The sequence below is a fragment of the Oncorhynchus mykiss genome, chromosome 1 (assembly GCF_013265735.2).
Source record: "Oncorhynchus mykiss isolate Arlee chromosome 1, USDA_OmykA_1.1, whole genome shotgun sequence".
Taxonomy (NCBI): domain Eukaryota; kingdom Metazoa; phylum Chordata; class Actinopteri; order Salmoniformes; family Salmonidae; genus Oncorhynchus; species Oncorhynchus mykiss.
In genome coordinates, this window is record NC_048565.1 from 91,056,596 (window position 1) to 91,073,618 (window position 17,023).

General features: G+C 43.4%; 1 protein-coding gene across 8 annotated transcripts in view; it reads right to left on the bottom strand.

The window, feature by feature from the left end:
- LOC110516041 (Janus kinase and microtubule interacting protein 3) overlaps nt 1–16,121 on the bottom strand; it is an 89,450-nt gene extending 73,329 nt beyond the window's left edge. For all 8 annotated transcript variants that reach the window (XM_036988645.1, XM_036988648.1, XM_036988643.1 and 5 more), the window contains exon 1: nt 15,836–16,121. The gene's annotated coding sequence lies outside the window, so the exon portion shown is untranslated. The remainder of the gene's footprint in view (nt 1–15,835) is intronic.
- Between the last annotated feature and the right edge of the window lie 902 nt (nt 16,122–17,023).

A 17,023-nucleotide genomic window follows, 5' to 3' on the forward strand; every position in this document is an offset into this window, starting at 1 on the left:
AATACACAGACCCGGATACATGAGGACTACATTAAACACAGCCACTTTGTTGTGTTGAGAAATCCAATACAGTGACACGTTTCCAAGCCACAACTCTCTCTCTACCCGACCAGCACGCTAGTTGAATTATACATGAGCCAGTCCAGACTGGACCCACAAGAATCGAGAGAGAGAGAGAGAGAGAGGTGCAAAACCTGTGAATTGTCATGATTCTACAGGACACATGTTCATATATGTTCATGCCCCTGAACAGGCAGTTAACCCACTGTTCCTAGGCCGTCTTTGAAAATAAGAATTTGTTCTTAACTGACTTGCCTAGTTAAATAAATGTAAAAGAAATATGATGACATTTGAAGGACTGACCACAGAATATAACAGACAGTTTGAGCAGTTCACATCCCCACCAAAAAGACAGAGAAACGATCACTAAAACAATACATTTTAAACTACTGGGAAATGAGTCTGTTGTGACAGACTGCTGCATAAATACCAAATCCACCAGCAAAGAGATTTAAATGAACTAGAAACAAACACATCTAGAATATAGCTTTCTCCCCAAAACCGTGGTATGTAAAGTCAGCAAACAGTTCAACAGCCTGGGCTTCTCTCTGGATCATCTCCTTACAGAACAGACAGTAGAGACACTCATCCATCACAGTGACAGAGCAGGAACAGGGAAATAGAGGGAGGTAGGGAGATAGAGAGAGGGGGAGATAGAGAGGGGGAGAGAGAGGGGGGGGGGGAGAGAGAGAGAGAGAGAGAGAGAGAGAGAGAGAGAGAGAGAGAGAGATAGAGAGGGGAGAGACAGACACAGAGACACAGAGAAACAGAGAGAGAAAGAGAGGGAGGGAGGGAATGATAGAGAGATAGATAGCTTTCTAGAGAGCGAGAGACACACAGAGAGAGAGAGAGAGAGAGAGAGAGAGAGAGAGAGAGAGAGAGAGAGAGAGGGGGGGGGGGGGGAAGAGGGAGAGGGTGTAGTCTCATTCACTAGAGAAACCCTTGTCATGTCGTATGAGAAATGATGTGTGAGCCTCTAACACTGTAACAACTATAATATTGTAATATCGGCCACATTGAGTAATAACGTATCTCTGGACCACTGGGAATATCTCTCACGCCACAGCAGAGAAGCGAGCAGTGTACTGACATTCAATAAGAACGATTTGAACGCTCAACCTTCAGTGAAGAAATATCCAGAAAAAATGTAAATAAAAGTATAACTACAGCAAGTTGGCAACAATATTCCTAAAGAGAAGACATTTTGATCTGACAGTTACCAAAACACTAGCTGTCTGACAGCGCAGGAATACAGTACAATTGGACATTGGACGGGAAACATTTAATTCCTGGACAAAGCGAAGCTGTACCATATCCCCTGGGCTGTTCTGTATCTCAGACAGACAGTGTTCGTGCCAATGCTACTGTGTCCCAGTGCCCACCAGGCCAGTACTGTCACAATCTAGTCCACGTAACAGATGTGACTATTCCCCTTCACAAACCCTGACCTCTGACAGACAGAGCAGGAGAGGAGGGATACAGAGAGGGGGGATACAGAGAGGAGGGATACAGAGTGGAGGGATACAGAGAGGAGGGATACAGAGGAGGAATACAGAGAGGAGGGATACAGAGAGGAGGGATACAGAGAGGAGGAATACAGAGAAAGTAACGGAAAGGTTGCTAGATCGAATCTCAGAGCTGACATTCGATCTGTCATTCTGCCCCTGAACAAGGCAGTTTAACCCACTGTTCCCCGATAGGCGGTCATTGTAAATAAGAATTTGTTCTTAACTGACTTACCTTGAGTACATAAATGATAAGGTGATGGTTTGAGGACAAGATTGGGAATTAGCACACTATCTTGAGTGCTACTTTTGGCCAGAGCCCTATGGAGATAGTAGTGCTATAGGGTCCTGGTCTAAAGTAGTGCACTATATAGGGAATAGGGTGCCATTTGGGACACAAACACCCTGGATACCTAGTCTAACACCTCTGATCACACAGATACCTAGTCTATCACCTGATAACTAGTCTAAAACCTGATACCTAGTCTATCACCTGATACCTAGTCTATCCCCTGATACCTAGTCTATCCCCTGATACCTAGTCTATCACCTGATACCTAGTCTATCACCTGATACCTAGTCTATCCCCTGATACCTAGTCTATCCCCTGATACCTAGTCTATCCCCTGATACCTAGTCTATCACCTGATACCTAGTCTATCACCTGATAACTAGTCTAAAACCTGATACCTAGTCTATCACCTGATACCTAGTCTATCCCCTGATACCTAGTCTATCACCTGATACCTAGTCTATCCCCTGATACATAGTCTATCCCCTGATACATAGTCTATCCCCTGATACCTAGTCTATCACCTGATACCTAGTCTATCACCTGATACCTAGTCTATCCCCTGATACCTAGTCTATCACCTGATACATAGTCTAACACCTGATACCTAGTCTAACACCTGATACCTAGTCTAACACCTGATACCTAGTCTATCACCTGATACCTAGTCTATCACCTGATACCTAGTCTATCACCTGATACCTAGTCTAACACCTGATACCTAGTCTATCCCCTGATACCTAGTCTATCACCTGATACCTAGTCTATCACCTGATACCTAGTCTAACATCTGATACCTATTATATCACCTGATACCTAGTCTATCCCCTGATACCTAGTCTATCCCCTGATACCTAGTCTAACACCTGATACCTAGTCTAACATCTGATACCTATTATATCACCTGATACCTAGTCTATCCCCTGATACCTAGTCTAACACCTGATACCTAGTCTATCACCTGATACCTAGTCTATCACCTGATACCTAGTCTATCACCTGATACCTAGTCTAACACCTGATACCTAGTCTAACACCTGATACCTAGTCTATCACCTGATACCTAGTCTATCACCTGATACCTAGTCTATCCCCTGATACCTAGTCTATCACCTGATACATAGTCTAACACCTGATACCTAGTCTAACACCTGATACCTAGTCTAACACCTGATACCTAGTCTATCACCTGATACCTAGTCTATCACCTGATACCTAGTCTATCACCTGATACCTAGTCTAACACCTGATACCTAGTCTATCCCCTGATACCTAGTCTATCACCTGATACCTAGTCTATCACCTGATACCTAGTCTAACATCTGATACCTATTATATCACCTGATACCTAGTCTATCCCCTGATACCTAGTCTATCCCCTGATACCTAGTCTAACACCTGATACCTAGTCTAACATCTGATACCTATTATATCACCTGATACCTAGTCTATCCCCTGATACCTAGTCTAACACCTGATACCTAGTCTATCACCTGATACCTAGTCTATCCCCTGATACCTAGTCTATCACCTGATACCTAGTCTATCACCTGATACCTAGTCTAACATCTGATACCTATTATATCACCTGATACCTAGTCTAACACCTGATACCTAGTCTAACATCTGAAACCTAGTCTAACACCTCTGATCACACAGATTCCTAGTCTAACACCTGATACCTAGTCTATCCCCTGATACCTAGTCTATCACCTGATACCTAGTCTATCCCCTGATACCTAGTCTAACATCTGATACCTAGTCTATCATCTGATACCTAGTCTAACTTCTGATACCTAGTCTATCATCTGATTCCTAGTCTAACATCTGATGCCTAGTCTATCACCTGATACCTAGTCTAACACCTGATACCTAGTCTAACATCTGAAACCTAGTCTAACACCTCTGATCACACAGATTCCTAGTCTAACACCTGATACCTAGTCTATCCCCTGATACCTAGTCTATCACCTGATACCTAGTCTAACACCTGATACCTAGTCTATCCCCTGATACCTAGTCTATCACCTGATACCTAGTCTATCCCCTGATACCTAGTCTAACATCTGATACCTAGTCTATCATCTGATACCTAGTCTAACTTCTGATACCTAGTCTATCATCTGATTCCTAGTCTAACATCTGATGCCTAGTCTATCACCTGATACCTAGTCTAACACCTGATACCTAGTCTAACATCTGAAACCTAGTCTAACACCTCTGATCACACAGATTCCTAGTCTAACACCTGATACCTAGTCTATCCCCTGATACCTAGTCTATCACCTGATACCTAGTCTATCACCTGATACCTAGTCTATCACCTGATACCTAGTCTAACACCTGATACCTAGTCTATCCCCTGATACCTAGTCTAACATCTGATACCTAGTCTATCACCTGATACCTAGTCTAACACCTGATACCTAGTCTATCCCCTGATACCTAGTCTAACATCTGATACCTAGTCTATCATCTGATACCTAGTCTAACTTCTGATACCTAGTCTAACACCTGATACCTAGTCTAACACCTGATACCTAGTCTATCACCTGATACCTAGTCTAACACCTGATTCCTAGTCTAACACCTGATACCTAGTCTAACACCTGATACCTAGTCTATCACCTGATACCTAGTCTATCACCTGATACCTAGTCTATCACCTGATACCTAGTCTAACACCTGATACCTAGTCTAACATCTGAAACCTAGTCTAACACCTCTGATCACACAGATTCCTAGTCTAACACCTGATACCTAGTCTATCCCCTGATACCTAGTCTATCACCTGATACCTAGTCTATCCCCTGATACCTAGTCTAACATCTGATACCTAGTCTATCATCTGATACCTAGTCTATCACCTGATACCTAGTCTATCACCTGATACCTAGTCTATCCCCTGATACCTAGTCTAACATCTGATACCTAGTCTATCACCTGATACCTAGTCTATCCCCTGATACCTAGTCTAACTTCTGATACCTAGTCTATCATCTGATTCCTAGTCTAACATCTGATGCCTAGTCTAACACCTGATACCTAGTCTATCACCTGATACCTAGTCTATCCCCTGATACCTAGTCTATCCCCTGATACCTAGTCTAACATCTGATACCTAGTCTATCCCCTGATACCTAGTCTATCCCCTGATACCTAGTCTAACACCTGATACCTAGTCTATCACCTGATACCTAGTCTATCACCTGATACCTAGTCTATCCCCTGATACCTAGTCTAACATCTGATACCTAGTCTATCACCTGATACCTAGTCTAACACCTGATACCTAGTCTAACACCTGATACCTAGTCTATCACCTGATACCTAGTCTAACACCTGATACCTAGTCTAACACCTGATACCTAGTCTAACACCTGATACCTAGTCTAACACCTGATACCTAGTCTATCACCTGATACCTAGTCTAACACCTGATACCTAGTCTAACACCTGATACCTAGTCTAACACCTGATACCTAGTCTAACACCTGATACCTAGTCTAACACCTGCTAGCTAGTCTAAGACCACTGATCACACTGCTAGCTGCTAGCACTGCTAGCTAGTCTAAAACCTCTGATCACACTGCTAGGTAGTCTAAAACCTCTGATCACACTGCTAGCTAGTCTAAAACCTCTGATCACACTGCTAGCTGCTAGCACTGCTAGCTAGTCTAAAACCTCTGATCACACTGCTAGGTAGTCTAAAACCTCTGATCACACTGCTATCTAGTCTAAAACCTCTGATCACACTGCTAGCTGCTAGCACTGCTAGCTAGTCTAAAACCTCTGATCACACTGCTATCTAGTCTAAAACCTCTGATCACACTGCTAGGTAGTCTAAAACCTCTGATCACACTGCTAGATAGTTTACCAGCTCTGATCACACTGCTAGCTAGTCTAAAACCTCTGAACACACTGCTAGCTAGTCTAAAACCTCTGAACACACTGCTAGCTAGTCTAAAACCTCTGATCACACTGCTAGCTAGTCTAAAACCTCTGATCACACTGCTAGGTAGTTTACCAGCTCTGATCACACTGCTAGCTAGTCTAAAACCTCTGATCACACTGCTAGGTAGTTTACCAGCTCTGATCACACTGTTAGCTAGTCTAAAATCTCTGAACACACTGTTAGCTAGTCTAACACCTCTGAACACACTGTTAGCTAGTCTAACAGTTGTCAGTTGGTTTTTCATAGCCGAGCATTCAGAGGTTGAGACAGCAGGTGCAGTAGAGAGAGAGATGTGAGTGTGTGTGTGTGTGTGTGTGTGTGTGTGTGTGTGTGTCAGGCTAGCTGATACAGCGTTTGTTTAATGAGCATGTCTCCCTGGGATCCTGTCGTGGGAGGAAGGTTCCTCATTTTATATTTATTCATAATGCCAGCCATGCAAACATTTAATAATGCTGTACTGTACTGTACCAACTAAAACAACACATCTAAACTACAGACACAAATACAAGCATATTACCCTGACAGCATTTAATACTGCTGTACTGTACTGTACTGTACCAACTAAAACTACACATCTAAACTACAGACACAAATACAAGCATATTACCCTGACAGCATTTAATACTGCTGTACTGTACTGTACTGTACCAACTAAAACTACACATCTAAACTACAGACACAAATACAAGCATATTACCCTGACAGCAATTAATACTGCTGTACTGTACTGAACCAACTAAAACTACACATCTAAACTACAGACACAAATACAAGCATATCACCCTGACAGCATTTAATACTGCTGTACTGTACTGTACCAACTAAAACTACACATCTAAACTACAGACACAAATACAAGCATATTACCCTGACAACATTTAATACTGCTGTACTGTACTGTACCAACTAAAACAACACATCTAAACTACAGACACAAATACAAGCATATCACCCTGACAGCATTTAATACTGCTGTACTGTACTGTACCAACTAAAACTACACATCTAAACTACAGACACAAATACAAGCATATTACCCTGACAACATTTAATACTGCTGTACTGTACTGTACCAACTAAAACAACACATCTAAACTACAGACACAAATACAAGCATATCACCCTGACAGCATTTAATACTGCTGTACTGTACTGTACTGAACCAACTAAAACTACACATCTAAACTACAGACACAAATACAAGCATATCACCGTGACAGCATTTAATACTGCTGTACTGTACTGTACCAACTCAAACTACACATCTAAACTACAGACACAAATACAAGCATATCACCCTGACAACATTTAATACTGCTGTACTGTACTGAACCAACTAAAACTACACATCTAAACTACAGACACAAATACAAGCATATCACCCTGACAGCATTTAATACTGCTGTACTGTACTGAACCAACTAAAACAACACATCTAAACTACAGACACAAATACAAGCATATCACCCTGACAGCATTTAATACTGCTGTACTGTACTGTACCAACTAAAACAACACATCTAAACTACAGACACAAATACAAGCATATCACCCTGACAGCATTTAATACTGCTGTACTGTACTGTACCAACTAAAACTACACATCTAAACTACAGACACAAATACAAGCATATTACCCTGACAGCATTTAATACTGCTGTACTGTACTGTAATGAACCAACTAAAACTACACATCTAAACTACAGACACAAATACAAGCATATCACCCTGACAGCATTTAATACTGCTGTACTGTACTGAACCAACTAAAACAACACATCTAAACTACAGACACAAATACAAGCATATCACCCTGACAGCATTTAATACTGCTGTACTGTACTGTACCAACTAAAACAACACATCTAAACTACAGACACAAATACAAGCATATTACCCTGACAGCATTTAATACTGCTGTACTGTACTGTACCAACTAAAACTACACATCTAAACTACAGACACAAATACAAGCATATTACCCTGACAGCATTTAATACTGCTGTACTGTACTGTACTGTACCAACTAAAACTACACATCTAAACTACAGACACAAATACAAGCATATTACCCTGACAACATTTAATACTGCTGTACTGTACTGTACCAACTAAAACTACACATCTAAACTACAGACACAAATACAAGCATATCACCCTGACAGCATTTAATACTGCTGTACTGTACTGAACCAACTAAAACAACACATCTAAACTACAGACACAAATACAAGCATATCACCCTGACAGCATTTAATACTGCTGTACTGTACTGAACCAACTAAAACTACACATCTAAACTACAGACACAAATACAAGCATATTACCCTGACAGCATTTAATACTGCTGTACTGAACCAACTAAAACTACACATCTAAACTACAGACACAAATACAAGCATATCACCCTGACAGCATTTAATACTGCTGTACTGTACTGAACCAACTAAAACAACACATCTAAACTACAGACACAAATACAAGCATATCACCCTGACAGCATTTAATACTGCTGTACTGTACTGAACCAACTAAAACTACACATCTAAACTACAGACACAAATACAAGCATATCACCCTGACAGCATTTAATACTGCTGTACTGTACTGAACCAACTAAAACTACACATCTAAACTACAGACACAAATACAAGCATATTACCCTGACAGCATTTAATACTGCTGTACTGAACCAACTAAAACTACACATCTAAACTACAGACACAAATACAAGCATATCACCCTGACAGCATTTAATACTGCTGTACTGTACTGAACCAACTAAAACTACACATCTAAACTACAGACACAAATACAAGCATATCACCCTGACAGCATTTAATACTGCTGTACTGTACTGTACCAACTAAAACTACACATCTAAACTACAGACACAAATACAAGCATATCACCCTGACAACATTTAATACTGCTGTACTGTACTGAACCAACTAAAACTACACATCTAAACTACAGACACAAATACAAGCATATCACCCTGACAGCATTTAATACTGCTGTACTGTACTGTACTGTACCAACTAAAACTACACATCTAAACTACAGACACAAATACAAGCATATCACCCTGACAACATTTAATACTGCTGTACTGTACTGTACCAACTAAAACAACACATCTAAACTACAGACACAAATACAAGCATATCACCCTGACAGCATTTAATACTGCTGTACTGTACTGTACCAACTAAAACTACACATCTAAACTACAGACACAAATACAAGCATATCACCCTGACAACATTTAATACTGCTGTACTGTACTGAACCAACTAAAACTACACATCTAAACTACAGACACAAATACAAGCATATCACCCTGACAGCATTTAATACTGCTGTACTGTACTGTACTGTACCAACTAAAACTACACATCTAAACTACAGACACAAATACAAGCATATTACCCTGACAGCATTTAATACTGCTGTACTGTACTGTACCAACTAAAACTACACATCTAAACTACAGACACAAATACAAGCATATCACCCTGACAGCATTTAATACTGCTGTACTGTACTGAACCAACTAAAACAACACATCTAAACTACAGACACAAATACAAGCATATTACCCTGACAGCATTTAATACTGCTGTACTGTACTGTACCAACTAAAACTACACATCTAAACTACAGACACAAATACAAGCATATCACCCTGACAACATTTAATACTGCTGTACTGTACTGTACTGAACCAACTAAAACAACACATCTAAACTACAGACACAAATACAAGCATATCACCCTGACAACATTTAATACTGCTGTACTGTACTGAACCAACTAAAACTACACATCTAAACTACAGACACAAATACAAGCATATCACCCTGACAGCATTTAATACTGCTGTACTGTACTGTACCAACTAAAACTACACATCTAAACTACAGACACAAATACAAGCATATTACCCTGACAGCATTTAATACTGCTGTACTGTACTGTACCAACTAAAACTACACATCTAAACTACAGACACAAATACAAGCATATCACCCTGACAACATTTAATACTGCTGTACTGTACTGTACTGAACCAACTAAAACAACACATCTAAACTACAGACACAAATACAAGCATATTACCCTGACAGCATTTAATACTGCTGTACTGTACTGTACTGTACCAACTAAAACTACACATCTAAACTACAGACACAAATACAAGCATATTACCCTGACAGCATTTAATACTGCTGTACTGTACTGAACCAACTAAAACTACACATCTAAACTACAGACACAAATACAAGCATATCACCCTGACAGCATTTAATACTGCTGTACTGTACTGTACCAACTAAAACAACACATCTAAACTACAGACACAAATACAAGCATATTACCCTGACAGCATTTAATACTGCTGTACTGTACTGTACCAACTAAAACTACACATCTAAACTACAGACACAAATACAAGCATATCACCCTGACAGCATTTAATACTGCTGTACTGTACTGTACTGAACCAACTAAAACTACACATCTAAACTACAGACACAAATACAAGCATATCACCCTGACAGCATTTAATACTGCTGTACTGTACTGAACCAACTAAAACAACACATCTAAACTACAGACACAAATACAAGCATATCACCCTGACAGCATTTAATACTGCTGTACTGTACTGTACTGAACCAACTAAAACTACACATCTAAACTACAGACACAAATACAAGCATATTACCCTGACAGCATTTAATACTGCTGTACTGTACTGTACCAACTAAAACTACACATCTAAACTACAGACACAAATACAAGCATATTACCCTGACAGCATTTAATACTGCTGTACTGTACTGAACCAACTAAAACAACACATCTAAACTACAGACACAAATACAAGCATATTACCCTGACAACATTTAATACTGCTGTACTGTACTGTACCAACTAAAACTACACATCTAAACTACAGACACAAATACAAGCATATCACCCTGACAGCAGAGGGGAAGAGAAAATCATTCGTCACAAACTAAACGTCCCAGGCACCAGCATGCTTCTCTTGGTTTAGGTGAGAAGAGAGAGAGGTGTGTTGTGTCTGTCACAATCTAAACGTCCCAGGCACCAGCATGCTTCTCTTGGTTTAGGTGAGAAGAGAGAGAGGTGTGTTATGTCTGTCACAATCTAAACGTCCCAGGCACCAGCATGCTTCTCTTGGTTAGGTGAGAAGAGAGAGAGGTGTGTTGTGTCTGTCACAATCTAAACGTCCCAGGCACCAGCATGCTTCTCTTGGTTAGGGTGAGAAGAGAGAGAGGTGTGTTGTGTCTGTCACAATCTAAACGTCCCAGGCACCAGCATGCTTCTCTTGGTTTAGGTGAGAAGAGAGAGAGGTGTGTTGTGTCTGTCACAATCTAAACGTCCCAGGCACCAGCATGCTTCTCTTGGTTTAGGTGAGAAGAGAGAGAGGTGTGTTGTGTCTGTCACAATCTAAACGTCCCAGGCACCAGCATGCTTCTCTTGGTTTAGGTGAGAAGAGAGAAGGGTGTGTTTTGCTGGTCATTATAGTTGAACTATGAATACAAACCTTAATCCCAGTTTGACTTATTCTCAAAGCCATAACCCTGTTCTACACTCTTAGAAAAAAAAGGGGTCTTTGTCTGTCCTCGTATGAGAACCCTTTTGGGTTCCTGGTAGAACCCTTTTGGGTTCCAGGTAGAACCCTCTGTAGAAAGAGTTCTACACGGAACCCAAAAGGGTAGAACTCTTTCTACAGAGGGTTCTACCTAGAACCCAAAAGGGTTCTACCTCATGGCTTGGTTTTTGCTCTGTCAAGCACTGTCAACTGTGGGACCTTATATAGACAGGTAAGTGCCTTTCCAAATTATGTCCAAATCAATTGAATTTACCACAGGTGGACTCCAATCAAGTTGTAGAAACATCTCAAGGATGATCAATGGAAACAGGATGCACCTGAGCTCAATTTTGTGTCTCGTAGCAAAGGGTCTGAATACTTATGTAAATAAGGTATTTCTGTTTCTAAAAATCTGTTTTTGCTTTGTCATTATGGGATATTGTGTTTATATGGCTGAGGATTCGTTTTAATTTAATCAATTTTAGAATAAGGCTGTAACGTAACAACGTTATAAGGGTGACTAACTACCCCATCACAGAGACCACAGAGTTGTTCTGTAATAAGGGTGACTAACTACCCCACCACAGAGACCACAGAGTTGTTCTGTATTAAGGGTGACTAACTACCTCACCACAGAGTTGTTCTGTATTAAGGGTGACTAACTACCCTACCACAGAGTTGTTCTGTAATAAGGGTGACTAACTACCCCATCACAGAGACCACAGAGTTGTTCTGTAATAAGGGTGACTAACTACCCCATCACAGAGACCACAGAGTTGTTCTGTAATAAGGGTGACTAACCACCTCACCACAGAGACCACAGAGGTGTTCTGTAATAAGGGTGACTAACTACCCCACCACAGAGACCACAGAGTTGTTCTGTAATAAGGGTGACTAACTACTCCACCACAGAGACCACAGAGTTGTTCTGTAATAAGGGTGACTAACTACCCCACCACAGAGACCACAGAGTTGTTCTGTAATAAGGGTGACTAACTACCCCACCACAGAGACCACAGAGTTGTTCTGTAATAAGGGTGACTAACTACTCCACCACAGAGACCACAGAGTTGTTCTGAACATACCCAGAACAACTACAGTATGTTTCAGCTGTCTCTACACACATGAACGTACCCAGAACAACTACAATATGTACATCCTTAACACGCTATAAGTCACCATCCAGGACCTATATAAAATGCTGTGTCATTCTATCAAACTCCGGAAAGACCATCAAAGTCATAGACCGTGTTCTCTGCTACCGCACGATAAGTGGTACCGGAGCACCAAGTCTAGGACCAGAAGGCTCCTTAACAGCTTTTACCCAGAAGCCATCAGACTCCTAAACAATTAATCATACCCCGCCCCCCATGTGTTTTGTACACTGCTGCTACTCGCTGTTTATTATCTTTGCACAGTCACTCCACCCCTACCTTTAATTTCACCTTTAATTTCACCTTTTATTTAACCAGGTAGGCTAGTTGAACAACTACAGTGCGTTTTCAACTGTACCTAGATGTACAAATGACCTCAACTAACTTGTACCCCTGCACACTGACTCTGTACCGGTACCCCCTGTCTATAGTCTCCACATTGACTCTGTACCGGTACCCCCTGTATATAGCCTCCACATTGACTCTGTACCGGTACCCCCTGTATATAGCCTCCACACTGACTCTGTACCGGTACCCCCTGTATATAGCCTCGACATTGACTCTGTACCGGTACCCCCTGTATATAGCCTCCACACTGACTCTGTACCGGTACCCCCTTTATATAGCCTCCACATTGACTCTGTACCGGTACCCTCTGTATAGAGCCTCCACACTGACTCTGTACCGGTACCCCTTGTATATAGCCTCCACATTGACTCTGTACCAGTACCCCCTGTATATAGCCTCCACATTGACTCTGTACCGTTACCCCCTGTATATAGCCTCCACACTGACTCTGTACCGGTACCCCTTGTATAAAGCCTCGACATTGACTCTGTACCGGTACCCCCTGTATATAGCCTCCACACTGACTCTGTACCGGTACCCCCTTTATATAGCCTCCACATTGACTCTGTACCGGTACCCTCTGTATAGAGCCTCCACACTGACTCTGTACCGGTACCCCCTGTATATAGCCTCCACACTGACTCTGTACCGGTACCCCCTGTATATAGCCTCCACACTGACTCTGTACCGGTACCCCCTGTATATAGCCTCCACACTGACTCTGTACCGGTACCCCCTGTATATAGCCTCCACACTGACTCTGTACCGGTACCCCTTGTATATAGCCTCCACATTGACTCTGTACCAGTACCCCCTGTATATAGCCTCCACATTGACTCTGTACCGTTACCCCCTGTATATAGCCTCCACACTGACTCTGTACCGGTACCCCTTGTATAAAGCCTCGACATTGACTCTGTACCGGTACCCCCTGTATATAGCCTCCACACTGACTCTGTACCGGTACCCCCTTTATATAGCCTCCACATTGACTCTGTACCGGTACCCTCTGTATAGAGCCTCCACACTGACTCTGTACCGGTACCCCCTGTATATAGCCTCCACACTGACTCTGTACCGGTACCCCCTGTATATAGCCTCCACACTGACTCTGTACCGGTACCCCCTGTATATAGCCTCCACACTGACTCTGTACCGGTACCCCCTGTATATAGCCTCCACATTGACTCTGTACCGGTACCCCCTGTATATAGCCTCCACACTGACTCTGTACCGGTACCCCCTGTATATAGCTTCCACATTGACTCTGTACCGGTACCCCCTGTATATAGCCTCAACATTGACTCTGTACCGGTACCCCCTGTATATAGCCTCCACATTGACTCTGTACCAGTACCCCCTGTATATAGCCTCCACATTGACTCTGTACCGGTACCCCCTGTATATAGCCTCCACATTGACTCTGTACCAGTACCCCCTGTATATAGCCCCCACATTGACTCTGTACCGGTACCCCCTGTATATAGCCTCCACACTGACTCTGTACCGGTACCCCCTGTATATAGCCTCCACATTGACTCTGTACCGGTACCCCCTGTATATAGCCTCCACATTGACTCTGTACCGGTACCCCCTGTATATAGCCTCCACATTGACTCTGTACCGGTACCCCCTGTATATAGCCTCCACATTGACTCTGTACCGGTACCCCCTGTATATAGCCTCGTTATTGTTATTTTATTGTGTTAATTTGTTGATAATGTTTAACTTTAGTTTATTTTGTAAATATTTTCTTAATTCTTCTTGAACTGTTAACTGTTGGTTAAGGGCTTGTAACTAAGCGTTTCACTGTAAAGTCGACATGTGACAAATAAAGTTTGATTCGATTTGAACACACAAATTGCAGGCAGTTTTGGATCTTGCACCTGTCAAAATAATTACATCATCTCTGGCTGGCAGAGACTGGAGCGACCCGACCAACATCTCTGGCTGGCAGAGACTGGAGCGGCCCGACCAACATCTCTGGCTGACAGAGACTGGAGCGACCCGACCAACATCTCTGGCTAGCAGAGACTGGAGCGACCCGACCAACATGTCTGGCTGGCAGAGACTGGAGCGACCCGACCAACATCTCTGGCTGACAGAGACTGGAGCGACCCGACCAACATGTCTGGCTGGCAGAGACTGGAGCGACCCGACCAACATGTCTGGCTGGCAGAGACTGGAGCGACCCGACCAACATCTCTGGCTGGCAGAGACTGGAGCGACCCGACCAACATCTCTGACTGGCAGAGACTGGAGCGACCCGACCAACATCTCTGACTGGCAGAGACTGGAGCGACCCGACCAACATCTCTGGCTGGCTGGACCCATATTGTTTTACATAGAGAGAGAGCGAGATGCTGCGGCAGCTTCTACTAACAGAGAGGTTTAACACACAACAAGGCCCACATGCATCCTCATTACCATTATACTGAAGAACAACAAGCTATCTGACAGACACACATCACAGTCACAGACACACATCACAGTCACAGACACACATCACAGTCACAGATACACGCCACAGTCACAGATACACATCACAGTCACAGATACACAACACAGTCACAGATACACACCACAGTCACAGTTAAACATCACAGTCACAGATACGCAACACAGTCACAGTTACACATCACAGTCACACATACACATCACAGATACACAACACAGTCACAGTTACACATCACAGTCACACATACACATCACAGATACACAACACAGTCACAGTTACACATCACAGTCACAAATACACATCACACCTACAGATAGCAGAAGGTATGCAAAAGCTCCACCCTGCAGCATTCTCTGCCATACCTCTACCTCTCTCTCTCTCTCTCTACCTCTCTCCAACAGGAACTCAAACAAGCGTATGATTAGAGTTAGACCAACCTTAAAACCATGATCCAGTATGTGACGTGAACGCTGTCTGTCTGTCTGCTCCCTTGCCTGCCTTAGCTGGGGAACTGTGCTAGAACCGCCATTTTCTGCTATGAGCTGTGGCACATTCTCCTAAAATGAACACAGGACAGTCTCCTGCATGTCTATCTCTCTAGTGTCTCTACCGTACAGCCAGATCTGCTTCCCTGAGTCACAGCCCTCATCTCTCTCGCTCTCTCGCTCTCTCTGATAATGGAGTATAAAGATGGGAGGTTGCCTGCATGCAATCCCTGACTAACTAGCCTCCACATACAGCAGCACCCACAATCCCTGAAATAACACAGGCAGAGAGAGGATAATGATTCATCACAAAAAGGGAGGAGGCACAAAAGAGGAGAGAGGGAAAATCCAGTTGAGATGAAGGAAGAGCAGGATTGTGACGCTTACCGTGAACACACAGCCCTCCCTGGTGGAGAGAGGGAACCAGGCAGCCGGTAGGAGACAGGAAGCAGAGGAGGAGGAGGAGGAGGCGGAGGAGGAGGAGGAGGCAGAGGAGGAGGAGGAGGAGGAGGAGGCGGAGGAGGAGAAGGAGGAGGAGGAGGAGGAGGAGGATTGTGATGCTTACCGTGAACACACAGCCCTCCCTGGTGGAGAAAGGGAACCAGGCAGCCGGTAGGAGACAGGAAGCAGAGGAGGAGGAGGAGGAGGCGGAGGAGGAGGAGGAGGCAGAGGAGGAGGAGGAGGACGAGGATGCGTGGGTGTGTGTGTGCTGCGTGCATATCCAGTGATGCTCTGTGTTGTATGCTGTGTGCTGTGAGCTGTGTGCTGTGAGCTGTGAGCTTGGCTCCCCTTCTGGAGCTTGTGTTGAATGCCAGTCTCTGCCTGCCTCCATGCAGCCTCCGTCAGGCTCTTGCCCAGCTCCAGACACCTCCTGGCCTCCGTCAGGCTCTAGCCCAGCTACAGACACCCCCTAGCCTCCGTCAGGCTCTAGCCCAGCTCCATACACCACCCTGGCCACCGTCAGGCTCTAGCCCAGCTCCAGACACACCCTAGCCTCCGTCAGGCTCTAGCCCAGCTCCAGACACCCCCTAGCCTCCGTCAGGCTCTAGCCCAGCTCCATACACCACCCTGGCCACCGTCAGGCTCTAGCCCAGCTCCAGACACCCCGCTGCAGAATCTAGTCCAGCTCCAGACACCCCC